The sequence below is a fragment of the Oryctolagus cuniculus genome, chromosome 18 (assembly GCF_964237555.1).
Source record: "Oryctolagus cuniculus chromosome 18, mOryCun1.1, whole genome shotgun sequence".
Taxonomy (NCBI): Eukaryota; Metazoa; Chordata; class Mammalia; order Lagomorpha; family Leporidae; genus Oryctolagus; species Oryctolagus cuniculus.
In genome coordinates, this window is record NC_091449.1 from 41,655,498 (window position 1) to 41,672,300 (window position 16,803).

The window sequence follows — 16,803 nt, forward strand, 5'->3', positions numbered from 1 at the left end:
AGAAGATGACCCAAGTCCTTGGAGCCCTGCATCCATGTGGGAGACCCAGAGGAAGCTCCTGGCTCCTGGTTCCTGGATCGGTGCAGCTCCAGCAGTTGTGGCCAATTTGGGGGTGAACCATCGGATAGAAGACCTCTCTCTCTCTCTCTGCCTCTCCTCTCTCTATGTAACTCTGACTTCAAATAAATAAATAAATCTTTTTCTAAAAAAATCTAAACACTTATGCACATTCATACAAATGCACACATACAGGGAGAGAGACAGAGACAGAGACAGGGACAGAATATAATGTCCACAAAAAGTTCTAGGGAGAAAAAATAAAGGCAAGCCAGGGACAGGGCCGGTGTGTTCTTTTTGGCTAGAGTGGTTAGGAAGTAGGAGCTGTAGGGAGAACAGACTGGAAGCTTCTGCAGCAAGCCCTGGAGGATGGCAGAGGCTCAGACCAGTGAGATACAGTGGGTCTTGGTAGGAAGTGACTGAATTTGAGATAGATTTTGAACATAACCAAGACAGGCATCTGAAGACAGAACTGGCTGGTTCTTCATCACTCTACACTCACAGAAAGGGAAAGCCATTGTTGCTCAATGTCCTTGATGAAGCCATTCCAATTATGGATTCTATTAAAATCTTGACTTTTGAGTATAAAGAGTGTTCAAAAAGTTCATGGAAAATATGTATTATGAAACTATGCAGGGATTTCAAAATGTTTTTGTACCGAGCTTATCTTTTAATCCTATTTTCTTTCTTTTTTTTTTTTTAAAGATTTTATTTATTTTTTTAAGACAGAGTTACAGAAAGAGAAAAGTCTTCCATCCACTGGTTCACTCCCCAATTGGCCTCAATGGCCAGAGCTGCACTGATCCAAAGCCAAGATCAAGGAGCTTCCTCCAGGTCTCCCATGCGGGTGCAGGGGACCAAGGACTTGGGCCATCTTCCACTGCTCTCCCTGGCCATAGTAGAGAGCTGGATCAGAAGTGGAGCAGCTGGGACTAGAACTGGTACCCATATGGGATGCTGTCACCGCAGGCTGAGGCTTAGCCCACTGTACCACAGCACAGCCCCTTTTAATCCTATTCTTTTTTTTTTTTTTAAGATTTTATTATTTATTTGAGAAGTAGAGTTACAAACAGTGAGAGGGAGAGAAAGAAAGGTCTTCCATTTGCTGGTTCACTCCCCAAATGGCTGCAATAGCCAGAGCCGGGCTGATCAGGCCAGGATCCAGGAGCCTCCTCCAGGTCCCCCACACCGGTGCAGGGACCCACGCACTTGATTCATCTCCCACTGCCCTCCAGCAGAGAGCTGGATCAGAAGAGGAGCAGCCAGGACCAGAGCCTATATGGGATGCTGGCGCCGCAGGCAGAGGATCAACCCACCGTGTCAAAGCACTGGCCCCTAAATCTTATTTTCTGCAAGGTGTCCTTGTATATGATTTTTAAAAATATTCGGTGTGATTAAATGGGAAGGAAGCCAAAAGTTGCTGGTTCTTGGGTGGAAAGTATTTGTGATTGAGTTGCCTGTGCCTCCAGCCCTCTTTGTCAAGGAACATCATTCTCACTGGTCAGAAAGACTGATAGGTGGGGCCATGGCTCTCTTGGCTAATCCATATGGGTGCTGGGTTCTAGTCCTGGTTGCTCCTCTTCCAGTCCAGCTCTCTGCTGTGGCCCGGGAGGGCAGTGGAGGATGGCCCAAGTGCTTGGGCCCCTGCACCTGCATGGGAGACCAGGAGAAAGCACCTGGCTACTGGCTTCGGATCAGCGCAGCTCCGGCTGTTGCAGCCATCTGGGGAGTGAACCAGCAGATGGAAGACCTCTTTCTCTCTCTGCCTCTGCCCCTCTGTAACTTTGCCTTTCAAATAAACAAATAAATCTTTAAAAAAAGTTACAAACCCAGACTTTAAAAAAGAAGATTTATTTATTTGAAAGAGTTACAGGGAGAGAGGGAGATATAGAGAGAATCTCCTCCACTGGTTCACACCTCCAGACAGCCACAAGGGCCAGGGCTGGGACTGGCTGACACCAGGAGCCAGGAGCTTCATCCAGGTCTCCCATGTGAGTACAGGGACCCAAACCCTTGAGCCATCTTCCAAGGATTTACCCAGGCCATTAGCAGGGAGCTGGATTGGAAGTGGAGCAGCCAGAACTCGATCCAGTTCCCATTATGGGATGTCAGCGTTTCAGGCTGCAGCTTTACCCACTGCGCCACAACACCAACCCCCTGCACAATTGTTTTCACAGACATACGGCCTCACACCCACCTCTCTCCAAACCTGGTGGCTCCCAGATCATTTCCATACAGAAAATCTGGAGTGCTATGTTTCAGGTCTCAGTTTAAATAGCCCTCCCCTGGGGAGACTTTGCTGACACCCACCCCGTCCCTCTCTCCCTGGATCAGACACAGGCCCCTCTGGCGCCCTGCCTGGTCCCTCATGGCTCCTAACACCAGGGTGGGTTGTGGGGTTCCTCCCGGGAGTACCTGTGGCAGCTCAGCCACCCTGCTTCAACAGTCGGTCCACGAAGCCGTGCTTCCGCGCCTCGCTCCCCGGACATTTGTTTGGAGACTGGTGAGTGAAGACAAGCACCCCACCGCGGGGGACCAGCCGACACTGTGGGACGGGCGGCAATGGGCGGAGGGGTGGCTGGCACCCCACGTGATCTCTGAGGTTCCCCAGCATCTTCCACTGCGGCAGAGGGTATGATAGGTTGTTCGCCAGAGCTCCTCCAAGAGATTGCTGTGTAGAGGAAGAAGAACCGGGAAGCGCCCAGGATCGTTACCACCCGTGCTCCAACTGCACGGTTTCTGCCCCTGACCCGTGAGCCCAGGGAGGGAGAGAGCGATTGACGGGCAGAGGGAAGGAATTAGGCCACCCTCTTCCTGGAAGCGCCTTTTGTTCCCTCCTCCCCTGGGAGAAGGCAGGGTGCAAATATGATTTGGTGTCTTGGGTGGATTTGGAAAATGTGCAGTGTGCATAGAAAGGCAGCTCCAGAAAAATAAGTTTTAATGATGGAGAAAGGAAGAAATAATCTCAAAGTGCGAAGTCATCAGCCTGGTCCCTGCGGCCCTGTTTGGGGAGTAAAGATAATTAAGTCTGCATTTAAAGGTCACTTCTGACGAGCTCATGAGGCAAATGGGAACAGTAATATCATCCTAGTCCTCTGTATCTATGGCAACTGAATTTCTTTTTTTTTTTTTAAGATTTATTTTATTTATTTGAAAGACAGAGTTACAGAGAGAGGTAGAGACAGAGAGAGAGATCTTCCATCCGTTGGTTCACTCCCCAGATGGCCGCAACGGTTGGAGCTACGCTGATCCAAAGTCAGGAGCCAGGAGCTTCTTCCAGGTCTCCCACGCGGGTGCAGGGGCCCAAGGACTTGGGCCATCCTCCACTGCTTTCCCAGGCCATAGCAGAGAGCTGGATGGGAAGAGGAGTAGCTGGGACTCAAACTGGTGCCCATATGGGATGCCGGCTCTTCAGGCCAGGGCTTTAACCCATTGCTCCACAGCGCTGGCCCCATCAACTGAATTTCTTTTTAATTTAATTTTATGTATTTGAAAGACAGAGTGAAAGAGAAAGAGAGAGAGAGAGAGTGAGAGAGATATCTTCCATCTGCCAGTTCACTCCCCCACATAGCTGCAACAGCCAAGGCTAGGCCATGGTAAAGCCAGGAACCAGGACTCCCATTGGGGTGGCAGGGGCCCAAGTCCTTGGTCCATCTCCCACTGCTCTTCCAGGCACATTAGCAGGGAGCTGGATAGGAAGTGGAGCAGCTGGGTGCTGCACTGGCACTCAGATATGAGATGCCAAGCGGCAGCTTAACCTGCTGGGCCATAACACAGGCCCCTGGCAACCGGCTTTTTGAGCTGTGATTAAACATGAAACCAGAGCTGTTGAGTTCGTCCCAGCACGAGCCATAACAAATATACAAGGGCATATTAGGCACACATCACACATCCTTTAGGGAAACCACAGCATTTACTGGGAAAACGAGCAACAGAAGCCGCTGCTGAGACTGCCTGCTAATGAGGCCAGGGACAGCCCCACCCCATGGAGGGCCCTGGGGGGAGGAAGACTGATCCCAAATCAGTTGCTTTTCACTTTTGCTTTTTATCCATAGGGTGCAAGGCAAATGCAGCAAAATAAGGCGATTACTTGGGTATCTGAATGATCTTTTAAAAAAATAACATCTTTTGGCCGGCGCCGCGGCTCACTAGGCTAATCCTCCGCCTAGCGGCGCCGGCACACCGGGTTCTAGTCCCGGGCGGGGCGCCGGATTCTGTCCCGGTTGCCCCTCTTCCAGGCCAGCTCTCTGCTGTGGCCCGGGAGTGCAGTGGAGGATGGCCCAAGTCCTTGGGCCCTGCACCCCATGGGAGACCAGAAGAAGCACCTGGCTCCTGCCATCGCATCAGCGCGGTGCGCGGGCGGCAGCATGCCAGCCACGGCGGCCATTGGAGGGTGAACCAATGGCAAAGGAAGACCTTTCTCTCTGTCTCTCTCTCTCACTGTCCACTCTGCCTGTCAAAATAAATAAATAAATAAATAAATAACATCTTTTCTCATCACAAATATGATGATCCAGGGGCAGGAGTTTGGTAGTGCAGTAGACACCAGTTTAAGTCGTCTGTGCTCACATCTCAGGGCCAGGGCTCAGGTGCCCGCTCTGCTCCTGATCGCAGCTCCCTGCTGATGCTCACCCTGGAAGACAGCAGCTGATGCTTAGACGCTGGGGCCCTGCCGTCCACGTGGGAGACCTGGGTTGAGTTCCTGGCTCCCAGCTTCAACCTGATCCAACAGTTCTCGTCTTCCAAGTTTGTCCAAGAAGCAGGAATGAGGAATATTGTCTTTCCTTTAGGGACTTCCTGATTATTAAGTCCCAAGAGTCAACCACTTCAGTTAGGTAAAACACTTGCAAAACAATAAATGTGACAATTCCGAGGCTTAGCCAGAGCTCAGTCACTTAGACATTGTTTTGTTGGTGTCTTTAAAAACATATATTGAGCTATAATTCATGTACTACATGATTCACATCCGTGCGGTGTACAGTTCAGCAGTTTCTACTATATTCACAGATTCATGCACCTATCACCATCATCATTTTTAGAGCATTTCTAATACCACTTTAAAAAACCACTCTCTGGGGACCAGCACAGTGGAATAGCAGGTAAAGCTGCCACCTGCAGTGTCAGCATCCCATTTGGGAGCCAGTTCAAGTCCCAACTGCTCCACTTCCCATCCAGCTCTCTACTATGGCCTGGGAAAGCAGTAGAAGATGGCCCAAGTCCTTGGGCCCCTGCACCTGCATGGGAGACCCGGAAGAAGCTCCTGGTTCCTGCCTTTGAATCTGCCCAGCTCTGACCATTGCTGAGTGAACCAGAGAATCCAAGACCTCTTTCTCTTTGCCTCTCTGTAACTCTGCTTTCAGATAAATAAATCTTAAAACAAAACAAAACAAAACACTCTCTGGGGTAAGCATCGTGATTCAGCAGATTAATCCACACGCAGCACTGACAGCCTATGTTGGAGCACTGGTTCAAATCCCAGCTGCTCTGCTTCCAATCCAGCTCCCTGCTAATGTGCCTGGGAAAGCAGCAAAAGTTGGTCAGAGTACTTGGGCCCCTGCCACCTCCCATATGGGAGACCAGGATGGAGTTTCAACCTTCTGTCTTGGGCCTGACCCAGACAGCCCTGGCCATTGCAAACTATTGGGGAGTGAATCAGAGGATGAAAGATCTCTCTCTCTTTCCTCTGTAACTCTTCCTTTCAAATAAATCTTTAAAAAATATATAAATAAAATTATTAACATCGTTGATTCTAAATTATTCTATTTTACCATAACAATTTTAAAATCCAAAGTAAGGGAAACCCATAATTGTGAAGTCATTGGGCAGGTCGATATGCAATTTAAGAATTAGGAATATTTAAGCAGATTTTAAAAGAAACAACAAACATAACAGGCAAAATATTCCCCTAAACAGTAAACATTTAAGCTTATTTTGCCAAAACAAGGAGATTCAGCATCATGTTTCTTCAACAGCAAGGTATGGTTTCAACAAAACAAACATATGGAGTTAAAACTGTCTCAACTATGAACAGGAAATGCATCGTTGTACTTGAATAGGCTATTATCTGAGCAACTGAGTAGGCTGGGGACACCAGGTTATGCTCTTGGCCTCCCCTCACTCTCTCTGGTTATTTACAGACTAGGAAAGAAAGATGACCTGCCAGCTTTTTCAAATACCTACAAAAATTGTTTTTAAGACTTATTTTATTTATTTGAAAGCAGAGTAACAGAAAGAGATCTTTTATTCACTGGTGCACCCTTCAAATGGCCGTTACAGCCCAGGCTGGGCCAGGAACTCCATCTGGGTCTCCCATGTGGGTGCAGGGGCTCAAGCACCTGGGCCATCATTTGCTTCTATCCCAGCCTCATCAGCAGGGAGCTGGATGGGAAGTGGAGTAGCTGGGACTCAAACCAGTGCTCTGCCATGGGATGCGGCAGTCACAGGTGGCAGCTCAAGCCACTGTGCCACAATGCCAGACCCTTTTTTAAAAGTTTTATTTATATAAAGCATGAGAGAGAGAGAGAGAGAAGAAATCTTCCTTCCATTGTTCATTCCCCCAAATGCCTGCAACAGCTAGTGCTGGGCCAGGCTGAAGCCAAGAACAAAGAACTCCATCCGGGTCTCCCACGTGGGTTGCAGGGTCCCAAGCACTGGAACCATCACCTGCTGCCTCCCAGGGCTCTCTTCTGCAGGAGGCTGGATTGGAAGCAGAGGGGGGACTGAAAACCACAGACATCTTCCACACTGCACCCTCCCCGCTGAAAACTTCTCACTCTGAGGCTACACTCTACACCACACGGTAGAGGAGCTGTCGCTCTGGGGGTAGCTGCCAGTCCCTGCCTCTCACCCCCTGCCTCCTCCTGACACTAGATGGGGAGGGCAATCATCTCTCCCGGGGCTGTCGGGTCCTGACGGCACCAGCACTTGTCCCAGAGCAATGCAAGGTGTCCCCCACGGTTGCACCAAGCCCACTTCTGTTTGTGTGCAGAGACCCATAGGGTCAGCTGAGGTCCTGGGCTGCTTTGGAACCACGTGGGGGCTTTGGGAAAGAGCCAGGCCCCGGGGGCTCCCCAGGACAATCCACTCAGAGGCTGCCGGGAGGCAAGGCGTTGAAGCTCGCCAGGTGATTGCCATCGCTGAGCCTGCAATTGCCTTTCCCTGCCGGCTGCTCAGGTTTGCAGGAATAAGCCCGTAGGAAGAACCCAAGTCCCGCTCCCAAAGGGACCCTTCAGAGTGGCGGCCATGAGAGCCCCGGGCAAGCGAGGTGGATGGGAGAACACTTCAAGGCACGGGCGTAGCTCGCCTCGGTGCAGGCACTTGTTCACTCATTCACACACTTAGGGGTTCGCCACGCCTTCCCTGGCTGCTCATTCTCCTTCCGGCCACTTCAACGCCCCTGCGGCGTTTATGTGCGATGATCATTTCTGCCGCTAGGCGGCAATCTTGCTTGCGACATTCCTCGTTCAAGGGCGCTCAGCTTGCCACTGCGACGCAAACCCAGAAGCAGGAGAAACGCGCGCGAAAGCCAGCGCGCCTTCCCCGCCTGCTGCCTACTGCTTGCGAGAGGGACCGCTTTTAAAAAATGAACGAAAGAAAACGGCTTGTGTTTGTCCGTGTGTGGGAAATGTTACAACTTTACAGCGGCAGTGCTTGTCTTCATTGACGTCAGGTGGCTTTGGCGTTCGCCTCAGCGCCTCAGAGCCGCGGGCTGACGTTGGGTGACGCGAACCCTCAAGACAGCTGGGACCAGCGTGTGGCTGTGGCACTGTTTAGAGCCTTATTTCTGCCTCACGGGACCGAGGGCCTCCAGCCGCTGTCCGGCTCCCTTGCGGCGCCCCCCGGGAGGGGGCGGGGAGCGCTTTTCATCCCAGCCCCTGTCTCGGTGGTGGAGCCCAGACGTGAGATTCCACGCGCTGCCAACAGATGGGAAAAAGCAGACCACCCTTCAAGGGCCGCTGTTGGACGGAGGCCCAGGGGTGTCAAGGAGCGCAGAGAGGCAGCTGCGGATTCGATTCCAAGCCTCTTGTCTGGAGAGAGAAATTAAGTCGGCAAAGATGAAGCCCTTGACAGAATCGGTGTTGAAAGCCTACTGTGGTCACTTTGAATGCAAGAGACTTCTCAAAGGGTAGTCACTGGCAGTTTGTGTGTGTTTATTTTATTTGGAAGGCAGACAGAGGAGAACAGAGAGAAGAGAGGGAGAGAGAAAGAGAGCGAGCAAGTGAGCTCTTCTATCTGTGGTGGATAGGCCAGGGGGAAACCTGCAACTCTCTGGTCTCCCATGTGGGTGGCAGAGACCCAACCGCTGAAGCCCTCGCCTGCTGTGTCACAGGTGCGCACTGGCAGGAAGCTGGACGGCGCAGCAAGGCCAAAGGCAAACCTAGGCCCTCTGGTCCGAGATGTGGGCATCGCAAGTGGCGTCCAAGCCCCTGAGGCAGATGCCCACCCCTGTAAGTTCGCATTCTCAAGGGAAATTCAAGAAAATCCCACTCAATTCTTTCCGAGTGGTGACCCACGCACACACCCTTGCAGATTGCCACAGGTTACAAGAATTGCAGACTCTCTTGTTCGGGAAGATGAAAGAGGCATGGCTCCTTAGCGCCCAGGCGAGTTTCCGGGTGCACACCTGGCAACGTGATTGTGCCACGTCCAGGAAGTTAGGGGAAAGGCCTGGATGGACGCAGGAGAGAAATCCGTGCTGAACTAACCGCAGGCGGGGGCCACTCCCCCCTGCTGTCGCCTCAGGTAGACCACACTCACTGCTCTGACAATAGGTGACAAGGATCCACCAGGGTCACGCTGCAGTGGGGAGGGACAGCACTCAGATGTTACAGTGCCCTCGGTTTACACAAGAGGAAGTTGGTGACGTGCCTGCGGCGCCTCTGCTGGCACAGCCTGGGCGAAATGGCAGCAGATCTGATGGTTAATGAGTTTTTCCACCACAGCCCGAGGAACCAAGGCTAGCGCAGTGGAACTGAACACACTGAGAATTGCCCTGGAACTTCTAATGGGTAAGTCTGCAGAGTTGCTTTTTGGCCACTGGTACAACTTAGATCCAAAAACCAAGACTGGTGAATTTCCAGAATGTTCTGGGCTTGTTTTCCTAATCTGTTTGGTTGAAGGCCTTTTCAGCACCAAGCTTGCCTCTGTTGATGAAAATGTAGACGTTAGGTTGGATGTTGTTTCATACTGCAGGGTCCCCCAGCCCTGCTACCCAGCAAGCTCTCCACCTTCTCAGGCCCACCTCTAAGTCCTGCTGCCACAAAGCCTCCTCCATTCATCAGGCATCGCAGTTGTCTTCCTTCTGCCCCACTGTAACTTCCCCTGCTCTCTCAGTGGGAAGAATGGCACGAGGATGACCTCCTGTCCCGTCCTGGAGCCCCAGGTCAGCACTTTGTCCAGAAAGTCAAAATGTGATCATCTCTCTCCCCACGCCTGCTGCCATTCTGACACATGGAAAAATGAATAGGGATTTCTTTCCTTTCCATAAGCCTTCACAAGCTATTTTCTTTAGTAGACATCATGCGCGATTTTTTAAAAAGATTTCTTTATTTACTTGAAGGGTAGAGTTAGAGAGAGGCAGAGGCAGAGAGAGAGAGAGGAGGTCTTCCATCTGCTGGTTCACTCCTCAGGTGTTTGCAATGGCCTGAGCAGGACCCATCCAAAGCCGGGAGCCAGGAGCTGCTTCTTGTTCTCCCACACCGGTGCAAGGAGACTGCTTTCTCAGGCCATAGCAGAGTGCTGGATCAGAAGTGGAGCAGTCGGGATTCGAACCGGTACCCATATGGGGTAACGGCAGTGCAAGCAACGGCTTTACCTGCTACGCCACAGCGCCGGCCCCATGAGCCATTTTTGATTATTTTCCTGGGGCTGCTTCTTGTCCTTTGCCCATTTTTCTGTTGATTTGTTGGGCTTCTCCTTAATCAAAGGCACACTTCATGTAGTAAATAAATTCTTTTTTTTTTTTTTTTTTGACAGGCAGAGTGAGAGAGAGACAGAGAGAAAGGTCTTCCTTTGCCGTTGGTTCACCCTCCAATGGGTGCCGCGGCCGGCGCGCTGCGGCCAGTGCACCGCGCTGATCCGAAGGCAGGAGCCAGGTACTTATCCTGGTCTCCCATGGGGTGCAGGGCCCAAGCACTTGGGCCATTCTCCACTGCACTCCCTGGCCACAGCAGAGAGCTGGCCTGGAAGAGGGGCAACCGGGACAGAATCCGGCGCCCCGACAGGGACTAGAACCCGGTGCGCCGGTGCCACAAGGCGGAGGATTAGCTTAGTGAGCCGCGGCGCCGGCCAGTAAATAAATTCTTTAAGATAGGTCAGATATTTTTCTCAACCTGTCATTTTTTAAAATATTGCGAGATATGTTTTTCTATGTCTTTTAAACCCTTATAAAGCAAACTTTTATCAATTGTTTTTCTGTAAGAGTCCTTGGTTTTCTGTCTAGCTTGAAAAACTTTTCTACTTTAATATTTTAAAAAAATCCTTTGGTGCTGGTGTTGTGAAATAGCGAAACTACCATCCCATATGGGCACCAATTCAAGAGCTAGCTGCTCCACTTCTGATCTAGCTCCCTACTAATGCACCTGGGAAAGCAGCAGAAGATGGCCCAAGTCCTTGGGCCCCTGCACCCACATGAGAGATCTGGAAGAAGCTCTGGGCTCCTGGCTTCAGCCTGGCACAGCTCTGGCTGTTGCAGCCATCTGGGGAGTGAACCAGCAGATGGACTATGTCTCTCTCTCTATCTCTCTTTCTCTCTCACCCTCTCCCCCCATCTCTTCCTCTCTCTCTTTGTAAATCTACCTTTCAAATAAATAAAAAATAAATCTAAAAAAATCTTATTTTAAAGTGCTTTCAATATTTTTGTATTTAAATATTTAATTCTTTTGAAATATATTTGGATATAAAAGATAAATTGAAATTCAACATAATTCCTCCAGCCTCATTTATTAATCTTTTACCCACTGATTAGAAATACCATATTTATTTTTAAAAAAAGTTGTCTTTTTGAGTCTTATGTACTTTCTATCCTGTCCTTTAAATTGGTGTGTTCATTCAAGTGCTAGTATTTAACTGTTTTAATTGTTTCTTGATTTATGACATTTTGTCCTTCGGCCTTAAATCATAATTCTTCACACGCATACCCCAGCTCCTTTGTTAGATGATGAGGTCTGTAAGGGCAGAGAAAGTGTGTTGCTCATCTTTATAAATTCTGTGGCTCTCTTTGTACTGAGAGTTGGTGTTCAGTACTTGTTATTTGAATAAGTGGACGTGGCTCCAAATTAAAGATTAAATTTAAATATTCACAACATATTTTAAAACCTCTCAGTTTAGGCCATGCCCCTCACCACGGTAGTGCATCCCAGAACTTTTTATTTTCACTCTCAAGCTTACTATCTGTACCATCCATTTGAAGCTTGATCTCCAGCAGCATCTCTCTCTCTTTTTTTTTTTTTTTTTTTTTTGACAGGCAGAGTGGACAGTGAGAGAGACAGAGAGACAGAGAGAAAGCTCTTCCTTTTTCCGTTGGTTCACCCTCCAATGGCCGCAGCGGCCGGTGCACCCCGCTGATCCAAAGCCCAGAGCCAGGTGCTTCTCCTAATCTCCCATGCGGGTGCAGGGACCAAGGACTTGGGCCATCCTCCACTGCACTCTCGGGCCACAGCAGAGAGCTGGCCTGGAAGAGGGGCAACCGGGACAGAATCCGGCGCCCTGACTGGGACTAGAACCCCGGGTGTTGGTACCGCAGGCGGAGGATTAGCCTGTTGAGCCACAGCGCCGGCCATCCGGCAGCATTTCAATTGCTCCCTTATTTCTTAGCCATGTCCTCTGTAAATTGTTTTTTACTATTTGAAAGACTGAGACAGAGAGCTCCCATACATTGGTCTACTCCCTAAATGCCTACAACAGCCAGAGCTGGGTCAGGCTGAAGCTGGGAGCCAAGAACTTAATCCAAGTCTCCCACGTGGGTGGCAGGGGCCGAAGTACTTGAGTCATCTCTGATGCTTCCTGGGGTGTGCATTAGCAGGAAGCTGGAATCAGCAACAGAGCTGAGATTCCAACAGAGGTACATCTGCATGAGATAAGGGTGTCCCAACTGGCATCTCAACCATTGGGTCAAATGTCCACCCCCACGTGTTATCCTCTCCTCAAAAGCTAGGATAATCTTTCATGGACCTGTAATACTCAGAGTATCTGGTACAGTGCTAGGCACACAGAAAAATTCTGAAAATACTATTCTATTAAAAAGAACAGCCCTCAGATTGATAAGAATCAACATGATGCTTTTAAATAACATTGAGATTTTAAAGTTTATTTATTTATTACTGTTATTTTATTTGAAAGGCAGAGAGAGACAGAGACAGAAAGATCTTCCAATCCACTAGTCTACCCCTCAAATGCCTGCAACAGCTGGGGCTGGGAGAGGCTGAAACCAGAAGCCTGGAATTCAATCCAGGTCTCCCACATAGGGGGTAGGGACCTGAGAACTTGAGCCATCACCTGCTGCCTCCAGGGTGCACATTAACAGGAAGCCAGTGCTGCCTCACTGCGCTTTTGATTTTGCATGTCCCTATGATCGGTGATGTTAGTGTCTTTTCATATCTCGGCGGCTGTTGGTATATCTTCTTTGGAGAAATGTCTATTTCAGCGTTTGGCCTGTTTTTACAGTTGGTTGGGGTTTTTGTTTGTTGAGATATAGGGGTTCTTTAAATAGTCTGGATATTATGTCATTTTCAGATATATAATTTGCAAATATTTTCTCCCATTTCATGAGTTGCCCTTTCTATCTATTGAGACATAGAAGTTTGAAATATTTACTGTAGTCCAATTTTCCCATTTTTCTTTTGTTGCCTGTGCTTTTCATGTCATATCCAAGAACAGCCTGACAATCTGACAGCATAATAAAGTCTACTAAAATGGGATCTGCCCCTAAAATATTAGAAAATCTACTTCATCTTCAAGCAGGAAATGTCACTGTTACATTAAAAAATTGAGATGAATAGATGAATTGCATCAATGAGTGGGTTTTTTTTTTTTTTTGATTCATTCATTTATTTGAAAGTCAGTTACACAGAGAGAAAGAGAGAGAGAGGGAGGTCTTCTATCCACTGGTTCACTTCCCAGTCGGCCACAACAGCTGGATCTGCGCTGATCTGAAGCCAGGAGACAGAAGTTTCTTCCGGTTCTCCCAATCGGGTGCAGGGGCCCACAGATTTGGGCCATCCTCCACTGCTTTTCCAGGCCATAGCTGGATTGGAAGTGGAGCAGCTGGGACTCAAACTGCCACCAATATGGGATGCTAGCACTGCAGGCGAGGCTTTACCCGCTACACCACAGCGCCGGCCCCAGTGAGTGTGGTTTTGATTAGAAATTATACTGTGATTGTTGGAAATGCTTGGGTAGCATCCTTGTGTTGTGCCCTGATGAGGAATAAGACAACCTGAGCCAACCAGTTACATAGGTTTTTTCAGAATATTGAAAGTAGGTGTCCTGACTCTTACTCAACAGCCTCTGCTGCAGGTTTGGGGTAGCATGTTCCCACTGTTGGGTGAACTTCTGTCCTTCTCAGAACACATGGTCAGAAGCAGAGTGTGCAGACATGGTACTACAGAACAATTACTGAGAAAAAGGAAGCAATGTTAGACAAGGTCATTTCAGAAGAGGTTGTTATTCTTGGAATTTTAATAAGCTAAAAGAGTATTGTATTGGAAAGGCATAAACATAGTAGCTATGGAGAATACCATTTATACTTTAGAAAGCAGAAGAATAGTAAGCAAGCATGTAACTAGTCACAGCGAAGCGAGGGCTGCAAAATGCCCTGATGGCCACGTTGTGCTTGGCCTGCTAACAGAGCTAGCGAAAGGGTCAAGTATGATATCTAGAACATTCTGCCTAACCCAGAAATGTATTTATTTTTGTCATTCATTTATGGTATCCATAAAGATACTTGTGTCTACATGGTTTAACATTTGCAGGGCCCAAAACACAGTTTTTGTTATATACTGATCTCTAGAGTACAAATTTTAACAAAGTGTATGGGATTATACTTAATGGTTCATATTAATGGAGAATTCTGAGAAAATAGCAATATGGCAATGACATCTAGTAAGTTACTACTTACTAGATGGAAAATGAAAATCACAATACTCTTTTCCTTTTTTTTTCTTTGCAACTGATGTTTTAAAAAGTAAAATACATTTCTACCTATAGGTGGCAATATTTGTACAGTCACCATCATCTCTATTAAAGGGAATAATTATATTTTAATAATTATATTATTAAACTTTTCATTATGGAAACTTTCAAGCATGCACAAAGGTAGAGAGAGCACCATAAAGAACTATCAGGGTCCCAGCAGCTACTCCAGTAGTTACCACAGGGCCATTCTTGTTTCATTAACCCAAACCCCTTCCCCTCCATCTGGATCATTTTGAAGCAAATCCAAGACTAACGCGAAATTAAAATAAAAAAGTTATAATACCGCTTAGAAAATACCTCCAAGAAATTCTAGTGGCGCCCATGGGAGCCTAAAAAATCAATGGACAAATAAGAGACAAACAAAAGCTGCCCTCCTGCTATGAAGCTGGAAAGCACTGAACGCCCTACCACTGTGTGATAAAGCCCTACGTGTCTGGCATAATACACAGGTAGACTGTATGCAGGTGGAATGAAAGGTGACATTTTCATTCTGTAAAGTGATCCAGTAAATTACAGAACTGAAAAGATACTAAATGACAGACAAGGTGACTTGCACATCCTTCCTTGGGGTTAAAGAGGTGACAAGCCTGAGTTACACGTTTTTTGCAAAGTGAGTGAGTAGGTACATAAAGGGAATGCACGTAAGCACGGGGAATGGAAAATTACTGACTTGTTAGAACAAAGCAGTGACAGCTGCTGGCTCTAAAATTAGGAACGGAGACAAGGAATTTTCAGAGCACCACCCAACAAATCACAAAGGCTTGATGCACCCAGCACCTTTCAGCGAGACTTTAACCCCTGAGAGAACACAAGGCAAGCCGCTCGCTTCCCCAAACCCCGCTGCTCCCGGAATCCAGGGTCACCTCTCTGCAGAGCGCTGCCCTTGAACAACAGCCCAGGGGAGAGCCAAGGGCAGAGCATGCATCGCTCCCAAAATTTTGTGTTTCCTGTGCTTCGCTGAGAGTTTTGTGATTTCACAGACAGCCGAAGGGCGGGTACAGGTTTCTGATGTCTTCAGCGTACTCTGCACTCTTCTAGCCCAAGTTCTAGAAGTAAAATGATCACCTGAGGCTCTTGAGTTGCATCACAAGGAGCAGGAACACTCCAAGGCACCTGACTTGTGGGTTCTTTCCTATCTGAAGCAGAAGCTTAGCCAATGCTACTAAAAAATAAAAAAAACATGTCTATAATCAGAGGACAAAAACAAGGCAACTTTAGCATCCCGGGCCTGGTTTCTAGATGCGTCACTGCCCTGGAGCAAAGGGGACCCCAGCCAAGCCACCTGGGGCTTTGGTTTCCTCCCCCCAAGAAAAGGACTAGCTACACTGGCCTTCACTATGTCACAGAAGTACACTAGGCAGGAAAAACATCCTAACACTTTGAACAATTTTTTAAAATATTTCTTGATTTGAGAGGTAGAGTTACAGAGAGAGGGAGAGACAGAAGGTCTTCCACCCACTGGTTCACTCCCCAGTTGGCCCCAACGGCTGGAACTGGGCCTGATCTGAAGCCAGGAGCTTCTTCTGGGTCTCCCACGTGGGTGCAGGGGCCCAAGGACTTGGGCCATCTTCCACTGCTTTCCCAGGCCATAGTAGAGAGCTGGATCAGAAGAGGAGTAGCCAGGACACGAACTGGCACCATATGGGATGCCGGCAGAGGCTTAGCCTTCTATGTCATAGTACCGGCCCTGAACAATTTTAAATGCTAAAAGGTTAAATGATCCAAGAATTTCTTTCACTTTGTCTTGTTCTTGACTATACAGAGCATTTAAAAAAGTTTGTGGGAAAAATGGAATAAAAGATAAGCATATTTTGGTGCAAAAACATTTTGAGTCCATGCAGAAGAGTTTTTATAGGGGCTGGCGCTGTGGCGTAGAGTAAAGCCGCCGCCTGCAGTGCCGGCATCCCATATGGATGCCGATCCAGCTCTCTGCTATGATCTGGGAAAGCAGTAGAAGATGGCTCAAGTCCTTGGGCCCCTGAACCCGTGTGGGAGACCTGGAAGAAGATCCTGGCTCCTGGCTTCAGATGGCACAGCTCCGGCTGTTGCGGCCAACTGGGAGAGTGAACCAGCAGATGGTTCTCTCTCTCTCTCTCTCTCTCTCTCTCTCTCTCTCTCTGCCTTTCTCTCACTCTCTGTGTAACTCTGACTTTCAAATAAAAAAATCTTAAAAAAAAAGCTTTTTATAACATGCATTTTCCATGATCCCTCAAAATAAAGGAATTCCAGAGATTGTTTACCCCACAGTGTGAATGTCCTAAACGTTAATAAACTGTACGCAGGGCTGGCACTGTGGTATAGCATGTAAAGCTACCTCCTGCAGTGTCGGCATCCTATCTGGGCACCAGTTAGAGTCCCAGCTGCTCCATTTCCGATCCAGCTCTCTGCTATGGCCTGGGAAAGCAGTAGAAGATGGCCCAAGTCCTTGGGACCCTGCACCCATGTGGGAGACCTGGAGGAAGCTCCTGGCTCCTGGCTTCAGAACGGCTTAGCTCATTGCAGTCATTTGGAGAGTGAACTAGCAGATGGAAGACCTCTCTCTCTCTCTCTCTC